Source organism: Sus scrofa, chromosome 1, assembly GCF_000003025.6.
Source record: "Sus scrofa isolate TJ Tabasco breed Duroc chromosome 1, Sscrofa11.1, whole genome shotgun sequence".
Taxonomy (NCBI): Eukaryota; Metazoa; Chordata; class Mammalia; order Artiodactyla; family Suidae; genus Sus; species Sus scrofa.
In genome coordinates this window covers 32,057,145-32,077,302 of record NC_010443.5, presented here as the reverse complement: position 1 = coordinate 32,077,302, position 20,158 = coordinate 32,057,145, and the positions used below count along the sequence as shown (strand labels likewise).

General features: G+C 39.0%; 1 long non-coding RNA gene across 1 annotated transcript in view; it reads left to right on the top strand.

Annotated features, from left to right (window-relative positions):
• LOC106508846 overlaps positions 4,655-20,158 on the top strand; it is a 36,390-nt gene continuing 20,886 nt past the window's right edge. Inside the window, exons 1-4 of the long non-coding RNA XR_001305923.2 lie at positions 4,655-7,561; positions 9,688-9,774; positions 14,696-14,857; positions 18,817-18,909. This is a non-coding gene — a long non-coding RNA (uncharacterized LOC106508846). The remainder of the gene's footprint in view (positions 7,562-9,687; positions 9,775-14,695; positions 14,858-18,816; positions 18,910-20,158) is intronic.

Here is a 20,158-nt window from a genome sequence, read left to right as displayed (position 1 = left end):
CATCTCAAAGATAATATGGTATATTTTCATTATTATTCAGTCAAAACTAGTTTCTAAATTTCATTATTATTTTGTTTTTGACCCTTAAGTTACTTAAAAACGTGTTACTTACTAACCAAACCAGAGATTGTTTGGAGAATTTATTATATTCTTTTTCTTATTGATTTCTAGATTCATTGTGATCAGGAAACAGACTTTAAAAAATTTTTTTTTCTTTTTTCTTTTCAGGGCCACACCTGTGGCATATGGATGTTCTCTGGCTAGGGGTCAAATCAGAGCTACAGCTGTTGGCCTACACCCCAGCCATAGCAACACAGGATCCTTAACCCACTGATTGAGGCCAGGGTTTGAACCCACATCCTCATGGATACTGGTCAGGCTCATTACAGCTGAGCCACAGCAAAACTTCCTAGGCTTTTAAAACTTTTATCTCTCCTTATGATCCTACACATGGTCTGCTTGGGTATATGTACCTTGTGAAGTTAAAAATAATGTATATTCTGTAGCTGTTTTTATATCATCTTATAACATCAATTAGGTTAATTTGCTTAATATTGTTCACAGCTTCCATATTGTTACCAATTTTAGCCTACCTGTCCTATCAATTACTGAGAGAGGCATGCTAAAAACTCCAATGATGGTTAATCTGTCCATTTTTTTCTTTATTCTTGTCTTTTTTTTTTTGCCTAATTTCTTCTGAAGTAACATTCTTAGGATTATTATGTTTCTAATGAATTGACCCATTTATTTTATGAAATATCCCACTTCATCTCTGGCAATATCCTTTATCTTGAAGTCTATTTTATCTGATATTAATATAATTATACCAGACTTCTAATTATTAGTATTTGGATGGTATAACTTTTGTCTTTTTGTTTCATCCTATTTATATCCTTATATTTAATGTGTGATTTTTTGCCTAGATATTTGTTTCTAAATTATTTCCTCACTAAAAGGAAGCAGATACCCTCAGAGAATGATTGAGTTCATGACTGAAGAGACAAGGAAAAAAAAAAAAAAGAGCTTGGAGAGTTCCCGTCATGGCTCAGCGGAAAGGAATCTGGTGATGCAAGTTCAAACCCTGGCTTTGTTCAGTGGGTTAAGGATCTGGTGTTGCTGTGTGAGCTGTGGTGTAGGTCACAGATGCAGTTCAGATCCTGTGTTGCTCTGGCTGTAGCATAGAAAAGCAGCCATAGCTCCAATTCAACCCCTAGCCTGGGAACCTCCATATGCTGCGGGTGCCGCCCTAAAAAGAAAAAAAAAAAAAAAAAAAAAAAAAAGAGCTTGGAATTTTCTTTGTGTGTGCCAGAAATTTAAAAAGCACTAAAAATGAAATTGGGGCATGTTGAAAGGATATGCGAGCCTGCTTTAAGGGTCTCCCATTAGCCAAATCCAGGACAGTTTGAACATCAGAATAGGTTAGGAAAATAATAAGTTATAGTGCAGTAAATAAGAATACACGTGTCCAAACTGGAAAGGAAAAAAGGAAAGAAAGAAGGAAGATGTGTGTGTGTAGGCTCTTCCTTACAGTAAAATGTCAATCGATAAATATAGAACAAATAATAGAGTTTTTAAAAATCATCAGAGCATCATATTAAAAATACAGACAAGAAACATACACAAAAGTAATTTAAATAATTTATGGTAGTATATAGTGTAATAGGGGGACAATCTGATGAAGAAAATGCTATTACATTATCTAAAAGAATTTCCCAGAAGTTATTAACCATAAAAAAATAGTAACTTTTCAAGTAAGGAAAACAGATAACACATCATCCAAGTCCTTAGTATTACCACTAAGTAGAAATAAACATATATCTCTAGATATGATACTTCCAGAAGATTGTAATATCATTCATGGAGTATTTCATCAAAAATGGGTAGCCTGAATCTAATCATAAGGACAAATCAGAAAGAAAAAACGAATTTAGGGAAATGCCATAAAATAATTGGACTATATTCTTTGAACATGTCAGTAAAGAAAAAGAAAAGCTGAGAAACTTTCAAAAATTGACTAGTATATATGTTATAAATCCTACATTACATTGTTTATTTTTGTTTTGGGTAGAAGCCTCTTTAAATTTTTAATAAAAATAGTATTTAAAATTTACCCACATGCTTCTCTTTTCTGTGCTTTTAATTCCTTCCTTGATTTGTGATTATTTCCCTTCAACCTGAAAAACTGCCAGTAGCATCTCATGTTTTCTACTTCTGCTGACTTCAAATTCTCTTAGCTTTTGTTGTTTGGATTTGTTTGGGGTTTTCAGCAGCTTGACCTAGGGTAAGTTTAAGTGTGTTTCTTTGTATTTATACAATTCTTTGAGATTGGCTGAACTGCCTCAATATGTAGATTTACGCCTTTCATAAATTTTTGAACACTCTTGGCCATTGTATATTAAAATATTTGTTCTGCCACATTCTCTGCTCCATCTGGAACTTCATTTGTATGTTAGAACATTTAATATTGTTGTTCATTTGGTGGTATCTTTTCCTTCTCTTTTTAGCTTAGGTAATTTATATTGATTTGCCTGGATGTATTATGTGTGCTTGAGGAGAGAGCCACACAAATATATTAGAATATCAAATGAACCATCTCCTAGAAGAGAAAACGGTCACTAAAGACCTGCACATCCATCAGTAGGGGAAACATTTTGTAAGTGATAATGATCTTCCTTTCCTCTGGTTGTTGCTCAATCTTCCTCTGTTTTCCTTCAGTGCATGTCAGTTAATTCTTTGTGAAGTAGTTGGAGTAAGTATAGTACTGTGTCTGTCAAAAAGTCAAAGAAAAAATAATTGATCGGGAAAATTAATTTTTTTAATTTTTTATTTTTTTTGTCTTTTTGCTATTTCTTGGGCCACTCCCGCGGCATATGGAGGTTCCCAGGCTAGGGGTGGAATCGGAGCTGTAGCCACTGGCCTATGCCAGAGCCACAGCAACGCAGGATCCGAGCCACGTCTGCAACCTACACCACAGCTCACGGCAACGCCGGATCCTCACCCACTGAGCAAGGGCAGGGACCGAACCTGCAACCTCATGGTTCCTAGTCAGATTCGTTAACCACTGCGCCATGACGGGAACTCCGGAAAATTAATTTTTAATTGTCAAGGTTGGATATTTCTGCAGTAAGTTTAGGATGAAAAAGCCCAACTCACTAGTAAATCAGTAAGAGTGGACCGTGAATGCAGGATTTCTTATTGATGCCGTTCAGATACTAATCTGATGGAGGATCCGTATGCGCAGATCTGGTCAGTCAGAGAATGAATATGTCCCGACAACAACCATAATGTATCTTCTAAAAAGTTTTTTGGGAGTTCCCATTGTGGTGTAGTGGAAATGAATCCAATTAGTATCCATGAGGATGCAGGTCAATCCTTGGCCTTGCTCAATGCGTAGGACATCCAGTATTGTTGTGAGCTGTGGTGTAGTTTGCAGACTCAGTTCTGATCCCGAGTTGCTGTGGCTGTGGTGTAGGCTGGCAGCTGCAGCTCCAATTTGACCACTAGCCTGAGAGCTTCCATATGCCACAGGTGCAACCCTAAAAAGACAATGAATGAATGAATGAATAAATAAATAATGCTTAACTTTGCTCATAAGAAGATGAATGAAAATGAAAATCATTTTACACTATTTTTCTTCATCATTGCAAAGATGAAAAAGTTGATAACACCGAAGTTGGTAAGACTGTGGGGAAACAGTATTATCTTATACTTGCTGATGGTCATTTAATTGGTACAGCTTTTATGAAGGGTCATTTAGCACCTCTTTTTTTTGATCCATCAATTCCATTTATAGAAACTGAAATGACATATTTACCCATTGAAATTATATTTTCATGAGTGTATTACTTTCAGTATTGTTTTCAGTAGCAAAAGATTGGAAATGACTTATATGTCTAGGTACAGGGAAACTAATCATATAAATTAGGGTGTACCATGTAATGTAATATCAAGGAAGTATTTTTAAAAACAGATAAAATCTTCTAGAAAGAGATAAAGTTATATTGAAGATATATAGTTTAAATTAAAAAAATAAGTACAAAGCAGTGGATATGGTGTGCTACCAATTATATAAAAAAGACAAAATAAAATTTTGGAGTTTATATATGTTTACATTTACATAAGTATATATTTTTGCAATACATGAACCTGCTCAACTGTAAACTATCTTTAGAATGAAACACAAGTAAATGATAGCATTTGTTTGCCCTCATGAAGGGAAATACATATATATATGTACACACACAATATACATGCACATGTTAGACATAGAACAATTTCTGGTAATAATTTTAAAAAATTGTTCTGGAGAATTTAAAGAATTTTTTCTCTAAAGCTGCATGTTATTCCTTAGACATGTTTCTTGATTAAACAAAGATGTACATTCAAACTTACTGACACAGACTCACAGACGTGGAAAACAGACATGCGGTTACTCAAGGGGAGGGAATGGAATGGACTGGGAGTTTGGGGTTAGTAGATACAAACAATTACATTTAGAATGGATAAGCAATGAGGTCCTGCTGTATAGCACAGGGAACTATATCCAATCACTTGTGATAGAACATGATGGGAGATAATACGAGAAAAAGAATATATATATGTACGTGTGTGTGTGTGTGTGTGTATGACTGAATCGTTTTGCTGTACAGCAGAAATTGACAGACTATTGTAAACAACTATACTTTAATAAAAAAATTAAAGAGATGTATTGACACAGAAAGATGCCCACATCACATACCACACAAAATTGCATATATAGGCATCTGTGTGTATGTGTGTGTCTATATATTGATAGACACTTAGAAGAGGGATGTATATATACACACACTTGCCCCTAGAGAGATGCTTGGAAGTAGCATAGGTGCCAAATATTATCCATAACATCTCCCTCTAGGTGATAAAATTTGCAGGATTTTTGCTTTCTTCTTTGTGCTGAATTTTGTAGTCGAATTTACTACACATAATGAATATGTATCTTTTCCCCCCAAAGAACAAAGTTTTTGTAAAAGAGTACAAAATATTCATAAGTTGGAAAAATTGATGCTAGAATGAATAATAGAATTAAGTGCAGTGTTTTTTTCTAAATTGCCACTTGAAATTAGAATAAAAACACCCCATTTTAAAATAATAATTGCTGATTCCCTTCCTTAATAGTGTACCAGGCTAGTAAGAGCAGTATTTTTCTAAGGTTCCAGCTATTTCCAGGTGTCACAGTCCCACACGTTTTCATGCCAATGCTTTCCTGGATACAATGTTGTTTTCTCTTGCAAAGAAAGACTGACACAGAAAAACATGTGGGAGAAAAAAGGCACTAATTCTCCAAAGTTTTTAGACTCTTTTATTAGATAGGATTTGCAGACTGAACAAGCCCAGCCTTATGTAGTCTCCTATAGGAGGGATGGTTTGGCCTGATACTTATACCCTTTCCTGAAGGGTCACTAGGTTATTTCTGCTCTCCACCCTGTCCTTTGGCACTGATTAATTTTCCTGAAGTTCCTCTCAAGTTTTGAGAAGCTGCCAGCACAGATGCTCCCTACACTAAATTGTTACCTGACCTCTTAACCCAGTAACTCCCAACTTATCATGACAATACGGAAGACCTACAAAAATTTCCAAGGCTGATCGCCAGTGTGCACCTACTAAAAACCAAAACATAACATACATTAATACATAAAGAGAAAAATATTGCCTTTTTCCTGTGCTCTGCCAGTTCTTCATGATGAATAGACTTAAACTTGTTTGTCTATCCAATCTAAATCATGAAACAATCTAGGATTTTAAAATATATCTACAATCTTAGTCTACTTAGCAAGCATTGGGAGTTACTTGGCATCTCAGGGGGTTACGGATCCACTGTTGTCACTGCTGTGACTCAGGTACCATCCCTGGCCCAGGAACCTCTGCGTGGTATGAGTGTGGCCAAAAAAAAAGTCTCCTCTTAGCAAGCACTGTAGTGCCAAGGACTACGGTAAGTAGCTTATGTTCTTTATCTCCAACTTGCCAAGGAAACTTCATAGTGTTTTCCATAGTGACTGTGCCAATTTGCACTCTTGGCAACAGTGTACCAGGGTTAACAGTGCACTCGTTTAAAGAATGAGAATTCTTTACACTAAGTTTGCCAACTATTCCACATCATGCACACCAAACCTAAAGGAAGGAATAAAGAGGGTGTGTCAGCTAAGCCTGTCATTTTTTATTACATAAGCAAAGTTTTCCAGATGCCCCATTCAACATGCTTCCACTTGTTGGTTAGAACCATAGCACAAGGCTAGTCCTGGCTGGAAGATGTCAAGCGAAAGGGGTTGGAGCTGACCAGAATACAGGTCAAGGAGAGAGCGTATAAGAGAAGACAAGAGAAGGGTGAATGGGGCTGAGCAGAAGCTGGGGAAAAGGACCTGTCGCCACCCCTGGGAAGGTTGTGGTTGGGGATGGGAGAAGGATGGTGGGTGATGTAGACACCTGTGCTATCTTTACAGTTTTGCATTAGACTTGACTTTCCAGCATGGCTTATGTAAAATGGATTTTCTGTGTCTCTCTTTTATTCATTCCACAGATATCTATCAAGAGTCTAGTAGATATTCCAGATGGTTTTCAAAGGAACACATAACTCATGATTGGGCTATATGTGTGTGGTGTGTGGTGTGTATGTGTGTGTGTGTGTGTGTTCTATGTATATTTGGTCTTTGTCCCTAGTTCCTGGCACAGAGCTCCTAAAATTCTTGAAAGGTCCTGAAGGATAAGAGTGTCTTGTATTACTCATAATGAACCCTTTGGGGGAACGCCTGAGCCTGTGCCCTTGAGGTGCCCTAGGGTGGGGTTCCTAGATGGTCTTAGGATGGGGGCTCCTTACCGCAGACTAAACTTGTGGTTTTACAGCTTGGGAACTCTCAGCCCCACCCCTAGATGATCAAAGAAGGGGAAGTGGGCTGGATATAAAACTCTTGAGTTTCTGGACTGGTGAACACATGGAGTTCTGGGCGGGTGGTGCCTCTTGAGAAGGCAGGTAAGCTCAGCACTACCCCTTCATACTTTGCTCTATGTATCTCCTCCACTTGGCTGGTTCCAAGTTGTATCTTTATTTATTTGTTTATTTACTTTTTGGCCACACCCACAGCACATAGAACTTCCTGCTTGGGCCTGGATCATAGCAGAGACTCAAGCCACAGTAGTGGAAATGTTGGATCCTTAACTTGCTGAGCCACCAGGGAACTCCTGAGGTGTATCTTGTATAATAGACTTATAATCATAAGTAAAGTGTTTTTCTGAGTTCTGTGAGCCATTCTAGCAAATTATCAAAGCAGAGGGTGGAGGGCTCTCAAATTGCAGTAAGGCAGAAGTGTGGACGGTCCAGGCACCTCATTCGAGCTTATTTTAGAAGTTGGGGCAGTCTTTTGGCACTGAGCCCTTTAACTTATGGGATCTGATGCCAACACTGGTACAGAGTGGAGGGTTTTTGTTCATTCCCTCCCCCACAAGCATATTCTCTTTACTTCTTTCAGAAAACAGCCTTTAGTCCTCTGGTCCTTGCAAACTTTTAACACAGTTGGTGTGAGATCAAACTGTAAGTATCTATATCCTTGGTCTGTGTGGCTGGGGTGAGTTTATACAAGGAGAAGTTGGAGCAAAGGCAGTGAGCCCATAGCATCAGCATCAGAAAATTGGTGTTGGAAAAAACATCATATGTTTGGTATCAGGAAACAAAACAAACAAACAAACAAAAAAACCCACACACCAAAAAACCAAAAAGGCAAAAATGGAACCAAAACCCCATGAACAACAATAAACTTACCAGTATGACCATCAGTTTTCACATGCTAGTTAGAACCAAAGCTCAGCAGTCCAAACCCTTCCTTCAAAGTTGCAAAATAGTGATTCTTTGAAGCCAAGAGAGCAGTCACATTGCACACGTCTCCAGAATTCACAGTGCAGGGAGCTGAGGTCAGCATGTTCTACATATATGGATAATCAGCTCAATTGTTCTGTCACCAGGTAACCCATTCCCATGAGACAAGTCTTTAAAACGTGGACCCACGCCCAAATGAACCCTGGTTTGCTAAACTATTAGAACACACCGTAGAGGTGTGTTTTCCCACAGTCATGTTGGAAAAACACAACAATATTGTGAGTTGTAAACACTTGTTATGGGTTGGATTGTGTTGCCCCCAAAAATATATTGATGTCCTAACTCCCAGTACCTCAGAATGTGGCCATATTTGGGAACAGGGTCATGGCAAATGCAATTAGTTAATATGAGGTCACACTGGTGTTGAAATGGCCCTTAGTCCGATATGACGGGGGTCCTTATAAGAAGAGAAAAAATACAGACACAGGAGGGGGGAAGGCCATGTGATGATGAAGTAGAGATGGAAGCATTGCAACTGCAAGCCCAGGAATGCCAAAGGCAGCCAGCTGCCCACAAGAAGTTTGGCCAAGCAAGGAAGGAGTCCCCCTTAAAGATTTCAGAGTGAGCATGGCCCCACTGATATCTTGATTTGAGATGTCTTAGCATCCAAAACTGTGAGACAATAAATTTCCATTTTTTTTCTTTCTTTTTAGGGCTGCATCTTTTTTTTTTTTTATGTCTTTTTGCCATTTCTTGGGCCGCTCCCGCGGCATATGGAGTTTCCCAGGCTAGGGGTCTAATCGGAGCTGTAGCTGCCAGCCTATGCCAGAGCCACAGCAATGCGGGATCCGAGCCGCGTCTGCAACCTACACCACAGCTCAGGCAACGCCGGATCGTTAACCCACTGAGCAAGGGCAGGGATTGAACCCGCAACCTCATGGTTCCTAGTCGGATTCGTTAACCACTTCGCCACGACAGGAACTCCAGGGCTGCACCTTCGACATATAGAAGTTCCAGAGCTAGAGGCTGAATCAGAGCTGCAGCTGCCGGCCTATGCCACAACCATAAGCAATGCTGGCTCCTTAACCCATTGAGCAAGGCCAGGGATCAAACCTTCATCTTCGTGGACACTAGTTGGCGTGGACACTATGTTGGGTTCTTAACCCCCGAGCCACAAAGGGAACTCCTCCATTATTTTAAGCCATCCAATTTGTGGTACTTTGTTATGGCAGCCCTGCAAAACTATTACAAAACTGATATATTTTTATTTCCTGTTATATGCCATGGAAAAAAATACCGGAAAGGAAATATTTAGGCTCTTGATAGAAAAGAGACTTTTTACTCCTTAGTGTTCTTTCTGGAATTTGACTTGAAATGATTTATTCTAGGATTCTCTTTCTCAAGGATTACCATAGTGTGTTTTATATCTTTGGCTAAAACACAATTAAAAATGATAATCTTTCCATTGAGACTGGAAAAATTTTTACCATTAGGACTCTATTCTTTCTACTGCCTGGACCACGGGCTATATTGACTCAGTGGCGATTTTTCCAATCTGTGCCCTCCTGCTCCACCAAATGTCACCTCCACAGCTCTCCCTATGATCAGGAGCTGGAGTGGTGCCTCGAGGCCAGTCTCTTCCTTGCATTCCAACTTCGTCCAATGTGGAATTGATTTTCCTTTAAGAAACCTTAGCTTTTTTTTTTTCTAATAAAGTATAGTTGACTTGTAATGTTTCAAGTGTATAGGAAAGTGATTTAGTCTCATATATACATATATAAGATTCTCTTCCATTGTAGGTTATTATAAGATATTAAATATAGTTCCTTCTGCTTATACAATAGGTCCTTGTTGGTTATCTATTTTATGGATGGAATTCATGGCAAGAACCATGAAGTGTCTGAGACCTTACCCTATTTACGAGCAAACAGGTAATCATGGATGATGGCAAAAGACAGGAGACTCTGGGGTCAGAGACAAAGATATGACCAATCATAGCAAAAGCAGTAAACTTTCACGTTCATTTGAATCAGAGTCCCATGGCCCCCAAGTCTCTTGGAGACACTGCAAATAGCCCTCGATGAATGCCTATAGACACACTGAGTTGGATTACAGAACACTGATCTTGGGGAATCTTTCACTTTTAGAGTGAGATTACTCCTTGTCTTGGGGAGATGTGCCTCATCCCTCAAGATTGCTTCCTGCTGATGGACTGGTAAATAGCATCAGGGCCCTGCATTTTGGCATACCAAGCAAGGCTGTGCAGGACCACTCAGAGCCCAGGGCAATATAGCTTCTCCCAAAGGGGCAGAAGGTAGAAAAAACTACAGATGGCGTGAGATGTGGCCTGTTACCTGTTCCTGTACAATCCATGAGCTAAGGATGGGTTTTGCATTTGAACTCTGAATAAGAAAATGTTTATACCTCACAAAAGAGAATGCTATTCTTTTCCTTCATAGATGTATATTACAAAAAATTTACTCAATTATTGTTAAAGTACCTGGACTTTCATCAGCAAAAAAACCTCTTTTTATATAAGTATCTATATAATATTGTTGTTTTGTCTCTTGGCCTGCAAACCCTAAAACTATCTGGCTCTTGATAGAAAAAATTTGCAGACTCCTGATCTAAAGTTCACAAAAGGTCCTGCTTATCTTCCATTTTTGTAACTGCTAATTTCACTGCTAAGCTTAGAAGAAATATATGACTAACCAAATTAGTTCAAGCATCTGCAGATTCTTTTTTAAAATATAATCTTTGAATAGGTAAACATGTATACTATTTAATTCAAATAAAAATTTAAAAGGCTTCTTATCAGCCTTCCTCCACTAGTGAGGTTGATCGTAAGTGTCCCATCACTAAAGCCAGGGTTTATCACTGAAAAACACCTTGGCTTTGTATTGAGTCTGATAATAAAGAAGATGAGCATGCTTGAATGAGAGAGATAGAATATTGCTTATCCAAATCATTTTTTACTTGTATCATTTCCTCTTCTTTTTCGGATCCAGCTTGCCCAGATTAACTTCATTTAGTCCTCAGACTCAGTACAAATGTCAAACTAGTTAAAGTTGGTGTTTCAGTTATGTATTGGAGCATAATAAACTACCCCAAACTTAGAGACTTAAAGCAATAACAGTGTATTATGTCTCGGATTCTATGGGTTGACCAGATTGTTCTCCTGCATTCTGCGGTGTCAGCTGGAATCCCAGGTTGGCTGAAGGACCCTAATGGCCTCAATCACATTGTGGGCTGTTAGTGCCAGGGGCCAGCCGGGAGCTCAGCTGGGACTATTGGCTGGGCCCTTGGCTTTTCTCTGACTGGGTCTCCCACATGGGCTGCCTGGGTTTTTTACTTCCTGGACATGGGGCTCTAAAAGAGAGCATTACAAACCTAGTCTAAGAAGTTATGCTCCAACTCTTGAATACCATCAATCAAAATATATCAGAGAAATATATCCTGGTCATGTGAAATATTAACATTATGAGAAGCTGGGTGAAGGGTACACAGGAACCCACTCTATTATGTGTTCAACTTTTCTACAAACTAAAATTATTTAAAATAAAAAGTTGACCAAGAAGTAAGTCACAGGTTAGCTCAGATTTAAAGGAAAGGGAAATAGACCCCATTTTTTGATGAAGGAATGAAAAGGTTATGTTACAAGAGAGCCAGTAAGATGAGAGGGTTGTTACAGCAACCTAGTGAGCTTCCAAACCCTGTTCAGGACATTTTAGTCATGGTATGATTTGGAGAGAGAGAGAGAGAGAGAGAGAGAGAAGAGAGAGAGAGAGAGAAAGAGAGAGAGTGTGTGTGTGTGTGTGTCTGATTTCTAATTCTTTCCCATCTCAACTTGACAATCTTCCTCTTTCTCTTTTGAACCAGATCTTAAGTACCTCTGTGGTCATATTGCCATTACGCCTCCTTGGATCATGTTTTCTGGGAATGATCCAAGAAAAAATAGGTTGTCTTAGGTAAAGTTAAGGAGCAGTCACTGACTTGACTCCTGTGATGTGCTGATTCCAAGCTTGAGAATCAGACACAGAAATCTATCACAGGCAAATTGTACATGAGCTATAGCAGAGAGTGTTTTTTCCTGGAAGACCTGGGTCTCTAGGTTGTAACCTCTGGAATCTAGATGAACCACTCATCCTCAGTATTGGCTTTGTGAGCTACTAAACCACCTTTAGATTTGAAAGCTTGGCTGTGATAATTTGGGAGTCATTTTTCAACACCTCAGAATTTCTTTACATTACATTTGGGAGTCTGCCTTGGTCTTTTCTGAAGTCTCAAATTCTTATTTCTGCTCCTTTAATTTCCTTTCCTACCATAGTATGGGAAAAGAGGATTTATGGCAGAAAAAGGAGAAACCTGGGATTATTTGGCACTGAAATTCTATCTACATCTTCACTGTTTAAGAAACCACCATATTCATCAATGAAATTGATCTGTGCTTTACCTTTTGTGCTGTCTATGTCGGATTTAGTATACTAGAATGCTAGTTTTCCAAAATGAACTGGAAAGACTTCAGTCTTTGCATGTTCAGCAAAAATTTAAATATCACAGGAGCCATCTGTTCTTTGAGTAGGGTAAATTTTTTAGAAACAGATCTTTGGTAAGTTTTTCAATTTTTTTCAGTGACTATTGAAACATTCAGATTTTCTATTTATCCTTGAGTCAATTAAAATATTTTTCTTCTAAAAAAATCAACACTCTCACCTAGACCTTCAAATTCATTGGCAAAAAGCTACACATGGTACCTTATTATGAACTTTCAAATGCATCCCCATCTGTGGTTTTACTGTCTTTCTCACTAAGTTGTACATTTTTTGGTTTAATCTCTTTTCCTCAATTAATCTTAGCTATTCTTTTTTTAAATTTTTTTTGGAAGAAAAGGCTGTGATTTTATTTATTAATTCTACTTTGCTGTTTGCTTTCTAATTCATTAGCTTGATTAATTTCTTCGGCTTTCTGAGGACTCTCTGTTTACTGATAAGGTCTGGGAACCAAGATAATTGAGTGGTAAATTTTCAATGTGGGTATGAAAGTTGTCTAAACTGGTGGCGGGGCACATGGTGGAGAGGAAGGCTGTTGGATGTGATAGAGGCTTCTGAATGGTCAGTAAATGAAGTTGGGAGAGGAGGGACCACTTCATTTTAGTATGAGTGATATCTAGAGATAGTCCTTTTGAGTGATTTCCCTGCAGTGCAATGAATAATTTAAAGACGTTTAGAGGAAGTAGAGCATAAAGAACAGAAAGGAAATAAAATGAGCACATTTAATGGTGCTTAGGTAGATCTACCCTGCTCTGACTACTGTCAAGTTGTTTTATAGCCATCAAGAGCTTATGACTTCCAGGGAAAAAATTACTCTGAAGGTTATACTTCTAAATTTGAATTTATGAAATATCTTGTTATTCACGACACTTTTTCTTCCATCCAGAGCTATGAACTCCCCACATCAAGATGTAGAATTGTCCCTTCTTGAAACAAAAGCATATTCGTAATGAGCAGAAAGAGGTTTTTGTGTCACTGGGAAAGCAAATTATCTTTCTGCCATTTTCATAACTCAGGGAGAATAATTGAGATTGAATTCAGAATGGAGGACTCTGTCTCAGGCTTCAACACCTTATAGACTATTATAGAGAAGCAATTCCTTGGATTCTGATTCCTCTGAGATCAAATGGCTGTCTTGTTGAATTTGAATGCAGAGCATATAAAACTTTTCCCAGCATTTCGTGCAAACTGGATAATGAAGTGTTCATATACACTGCTTTTAGCCATGTCCAACAATTTAATTACATCCAACATCTTTAATTCCCTGGCCCCAAGAATCTGGACCCCACAAACCTCTTAAAGTGATATTGTTTGTATTAGTCTCTTCCATCCTACTATTACCTCCTATTGGGCCTCTAAACCTTCTCAGTGGCCTCAGTTTTTTTGCTCTGAACTCAACCATCTTTGAATTTTTTGCCCACCGTCACTTTCCCCTTACAACTAATCACTCACCATCAATTCTAGCTGCAATGCCTTTTTTTTTTTTTTTTTTCTTTTTAGGGCCGCCCCCGCGGCACATGGAGGGTCCCAGGCTAGGGGTCGAATCTGAGCTACAGCTACCAGCCTACACCACAGCCACACAATGCAGGATCCAAGCCGAGTCTGAAACCTATACCAAAGCTCATGGCCCTGCAGGATCCTTAACCCACTGAGTGAGGCCAGGGATCGAACCTGCAACCTCATGGTTCCTAGTGGGATTCGTTTCTGCTGTGCCACAACGGGAACTCCTGCAATGCCTTTTAAATGTAGTTCAGACCCATTCTTGCTTTCAGAGTCAGAGGAACTAGGAGTCACCAAGCTCCTATCGTGTGTTAGACATCGTGGCAGACATTGCTGCCTAACGATGTTTATTCTCCCTTTTCCTTTAGTAAGAAAATCCTGATTTTTTTAAGCTGGATACATAATTGCTCAGCTAAAAGGAAATCTAATTAAAAGGGAGTGTGCTGGCCTTTCTTATACCCTTTCTTTATCCAGCTGCCCAAGAGAGGGGTCAGTCACTGAACCGTAGCCTGCAGGCAAGAACAGTAGAAAATTGGGTGAGGGGTGTTATTATGGACTAAATTGTGTCCTCTAACCCCAGTTCATATGTTGAAGCCCTAACCCCCAATGTGACTGTATGTGGAGAGAGGGTCTTTAGGGAGATCATTAAGGTGAAATGAGGTCATAAATGTGGCATACTAATCTGTTGAGACTGGTTTCCTTATTTGAAGAGGAAGAGATTCCAGATATCTCTGTCTCCATCTCTGTCTCTCTCTCCCTGTCTCTCCTCTCTCTGTCTCTCTCTCTGTGTGCACACAAAAAGGGCATGGAGGAAAAATAGTGAGAAGGGGCTGTCTACAAGCCAGGAAGTGATGCCTCACCAGAAACCAAGCCTGATGTCACCTTGATCTTGGACTTCTAGCCTCCAGCACTGTGTTGTTTGTGTCACCCAGGCTGTGGTATCTTGTTGTGGCAGTCCTAGCAGGTGAGTACATATGAATGGGGACTCTCTATACGATACTTGTAACTTTTCTATAAATTGACAATTATTTTTAAATAAAAAGCTTATTAAAGAAAAAAAGAGTGAGAAGAAAGAAAAGAAAGAGAGGCAGAACACAAAAGAGTCAGAATGCAGAAACACAAAAGCAGGCTGTGTTGGAGAATGGCTCCCCTCCACCGCCTCCCTTTAGATCACCCCCTGCCATTTACAAATTCATTCCTTTCACTTTCCTGCTTTACCTCCCTGCCTTCTTCCTCGTGCTTCCATTTGAGTAGAAATCCTCTGCTTTTACAGTCCTGCTATCTTCCTCCCCGCTTACATCTGTATATTTAACTTTCTTGGATATAAGAATTAAGCAAAGTATGATATGTACTACAGGTACTGCCTGCAGCCGTGTTGTTTCATGATTATGATGTGATTCTTACAAAGCACAAGGCCACAGGCAACACATATCAAATGAATGGCATAGATGCTAAAGACACCTGGATTCCAGGAACCAAGGGAGTCTGGTAGGGCCTGAACAGATTCTGATAATATTCTCTGTGGGTGTAATGATATAACAAATGAGGAAACTGAGGTTCAAAGAAAGCAAGTAACTTTCTAATGTTACCCCCTGCTATGATCTGAATGTTGTGTCCCTTTAACATTTCGTGTGTTGATATCCCAACCCCAAGGTGAAGCTCATAGAGGGGAGGCCTTTGGGAGGTAACAAGGTCATGAAGGTGGAGCCCTCCTGAATGGGATTAGTGCCCTTTCAAAGGCTCCAGAGAGATCCTTTGCCCATTATTCTGCCAAATGAGGATACGATGAGAAATCTGCAATCTGGAAAAGACCCTCAGCCAACTCTGCTAGAACCTTGATCTTGGGTTTCTAGCCTCCCAAACTGTGAGCAATAAATGTTTCTTGTTTGTAAAGCCACCCAGTCTGCAGCCTAATTGGACTAATCCATCCCCTTACCAATCCCAGTATGTCTGCTTTAGTAGAGAATCCTAGCTAGCTATTTAGTCCCAAACCTAGAAGTGCCTGGCCCACAGAGGCACTGATTAAATGCCTGTTGAGTGAATGACTCAGTCCTCTTTGATTATTACATTGGAGTTCAAAGGGCACAGGCTTAAATTTAAATCCCTGGCTACTTTGCTATATTATCATCATCCTCGAATGATGGTTGTTAGGACCTTTGCCTAAGAAAAGAATAATTGAATATTTCTCCAAATATTCTCCTTTTATGCTCTGACACTGTCTTTGTGCTTAACAACCCCACATACCGTCACCATGACAACCCACTGTCCTTAGTCCCATTCAGACCATTAGACATACTTTATAAATAGAATATTCAGTTTCATTCTACCCAATTTTGCCTTAACTTTTTTTGTGTGATAAAGCTGGAGATACTAAACAAAGCATTAAGTTTTTGCTTTAAGATTCAGAACATGGTGATTTCCTGAGCTTTTAATTTAGTAGTTCAAACAGGTCATGTGAGACTTGTCATGAGCATTTAACATTTAGAAAATATTAATTTTGTTCCCATAACAAGTAGCAAGAATCTTCCATCTGGGTAGGTGTAAAATTAGGTGACAGAAACACGAAGATACGCAAAAGTGCCTTTCTTTCCCCGGGGAACCTAACAACACAATACCTCATGTATTTATGTATATGATGCATGAATCTGTAAATTTAAAATTCGACATAATATGGTCAGAGAGTGTTCCTCTCATTTCTTCTAACACAAACACAACCAATTATTGATGTCTTACATTTGCAGTTTATTTTTGATTTTACTCTGAGAGTCTCAACACTGAATGAAGGGTTTGAATCTTAACACTGAAGGGTTTATAACTAGTCACATGACAAGAAAGCCAAATTAGGGGAAAAAGAGACTGCATATTAATTCCAATCAGTGGGTTTCTTCCTGTTTTATTTCAAAATACATCTGGTAAAGAAGCATTTTCCTTTACCTCAGGTAATAAAATGTGCTCAAGGAATCTTTTTGAAAAATAACAGAATCCCACCTTATTTAATTATATTTTATATCCAATCATAAGATTATCTTTCAGATTTTTCTAGGGATGGGAAAATGTGCAGAACTAACTAGGATTGGTAGTAACAATGATAATGCAGTTTATTATATGCCTTAGGCATGGGGATCTGCCTATTTACATCATTATCTCACTCAGACAATCTTTATGAAAACCTAGTGAAGGATGTACTAACACCGGCCCCAAGGAGGAATCTGGGGATTAAAGAGATTAAGTCGTCTGTTGAGCTCCTAAATAATGGAGGTGAAGGGGAGGAAGTTTTGGATCTTGTTGGTACTCAACTTCATTAGCAAAAGGTTGACCTTCATTTGTTCTTTTTTTTGGCATGTGGAGGTTCCCAGGCTAGGGGTTGAATTGGAGCTACAGCTGCTGGCCTACACCACAGCCACAGCAACGTGGGATCTGAGCTACATCTGCAACCTACACCACAGCTTGCAGCAACGCCAGCTTCTTAACCCAATGCTTGAGGCCAGGGATTGAATTCATATCCTCACAGGCCCTATGTCAGGTTCTTAACCTGTGGAGCCACAATTCTCACCTCCATTTGTTCTCAAGGTAACTGTCACATTGACCATTTGCAGCAGAATTTTTTTACTACGAGCAAATATTCTATTAAGCCAAGACATTTCTAGCCCTTGGCCATACACCTTGGGTTATTGATGTCTCTCCTGTTATGAATAAAACCTACTTCTTGTCACCCTGTAATATCAAGGTATCTCCAGCTAGACTCTGGAATCCAGAACACTATCCCTGAGGTCACTGCGATGCTGATGTTTTCTTGTAGATCTTCCTCCTCTTCTCCAGGAGCTCTGTTCTGCATCCCTGACTCACAGCACATTCTAATGGATCCAAGAGGCAGTGATACAATGTACCTTAGTTAATAAGCCCATTAGCAGTCATCACCATTGTGGGTGGAAGAGAAAACAACTCTCAGTTTGGGGTGAAATAAAAATACACACAGTACACCAAAGCATCGGAAACGGTTGGGAGTACAACCAGGAAAGTCACAGTTATTCCCTTAGGGACTCCATGCTGTAAAAAAGCTCATTAAAATATTTTATTCCCATCTTTCCATGACTGAGAAGCATTTCTTAGTGTTAAAAACAGAAGAAGAAGGAAAAAAAAAAAACCTACTGAAACTAAAACCTAAAAGGTAATGGAAAGAATTAGTTTTCACCCAGAGGCCTCTAAAAGGTCCAAGAAGAAAAAAATCAGAGTTGTTAAAAAAAGAAAGATAAAGCAGAGCTCTTTAGGATTTCAGAGTTAATGGGTAGACCTCCAGAGTGCTGGCCACTTGAAAACCACTGAGATGAACATCCAAAAGACTTCACTAGGGAGCAGCCTAATTACTCAAATCTACAGTGACTGAGGGGAAAAGAGGTTGCTCTTCAAGATTCTTATCTTCCAGGGGTGATTAAAATATGGCCCTAATTCCAGGATGCATGGTTGGATGGCATGGACCAGGGTTTCTCAGTCTCAGCACCACAGACACCTGGGCCAGGTGATTCTTTGTTGTGGGGGCTGTCTTGTTCACAGTGGGATGTTTACCAGCATCCCTGACTTCTGCCCACTAGATGCCGGCAACATACCCCTCCCTCAGTCATGACAATCAAAAATATCCCTAGACATTGCCAAGTACTCCATATGGAGCAAAATCACTCTAATCAAAAACCAATGGCTTAGACACTCCTTTTTCAAGCTCCTATTACGTTTATGACCCAGCAGACCTTCTTTAGGAAACTCAAATACATCAGGTCAGGCCAGGGGTATGGACGTCTGCACTCCTTCAGAGGACCTTGAATCCCAGCTCTTTCACTTACTAGCTGCATGGCCTTGGTCAAGTTACAAAATAATAAAAGATCAGTAGTTATTATTTATTAAGTGTTTATGCATTCACTTTTTATCCAGAACGTACTGAAGGAGCCAGGAAACATCAGGTCTTAAAGATCATGGAACTAAAAGCCTAGTGATGAGATGGAAGTTAATCAAATTACTGCTCAGGTAAGTGCTTAATTACCCAGTCAGATGAGTGCTTTGAAGTAAAGTACACAGCATTAGCATGTAAATAGGTCCTGTGGTTGGAGAAAGATTCAGGGTTCTGAAAGATCGGTATGGTTGAGCCACAGAAAGCAGGTTTGCTGGAGGCCAGCCATTCTGCTAGGCACTTTCCTTGTAGGATGGCAGGGAGTGGATTCTTGCCACAAGATATAGGTACTGTGGTTAATACCCCTATTTTTAAAAACTGCTATATTTAAAAGTTACATTTTCTGTCTAATGCAGTTGATTTTTGTATATTGCTCTTCTATCCAACAGTCTTGCTGAAGGCTCTGCTTAGATCTTATAAATTGTCTGCAGATTTTTTTGTGTTTTCTATGTAGACAAGCATAATGTTTATACTCATATTGCTAAGACTCAAATTTATCACATGAGGCTCTGTGATGTTGTCACCAGGCTACTGTCACATGATTTGAGAGCAGGGAAACTGGGGTTCAAGACCACATCTGTTGTACTTCACAGACTGTGTTCTTTCCCCATTCAATTGTGCTACCTCTTCATTATCCCATCTTTAGTATTTTGTTTGAAGTTTGATTGATTTAATTTTAATAATGAAGTATTTCATACATATCACAAAGATACAGAGAAGAATGGAATAAATACCCATCTATTATCGTTCAGCTTGAGAAATCCCAAGTTACCAATGGAATTGGAGCCCCGACTGGGCTATTTTCTGATCTCGGTTCCCAATCCCAAACCATGTTCGCCAGAGGTAACTACCACCCTGAATCTAGTCTGTATCTTTCTCATACATCTCATTGACCTTTCTTCCATATAAGAGCAGCTAACCTAAAAATATGTTGTGCAAGTTTTTAAGTTTTATAAAATGATATAAAATTATAGGTCTCTTTTAATAATTTGGTTTAGTATTTTCTTTTGAGGTATCTATTTTCTTTTTCAGTGTATCCATGCTGACACCTGAAGCTTTAGTTCATTTTTTCATTGTTCTGGAGTGTTCAACATATAAATATGCCACAATTTATTTATTATTCCCCTATTGCCAAAGTGGATTATTTTAAAGTATTTTTACTATTATAAACAATGCTACCATAGTATTATTGTACATATCTCTGTACACAAGTGTAGGAGTTTCTCTGGAGACCGTATCTAGAAACTGCTAGATTGAGAGTATGTTTCTTCGATATTGTTAGGCATTGTCAAATTGCTCTTCAAAGTGATACCAGCATAGAAACCC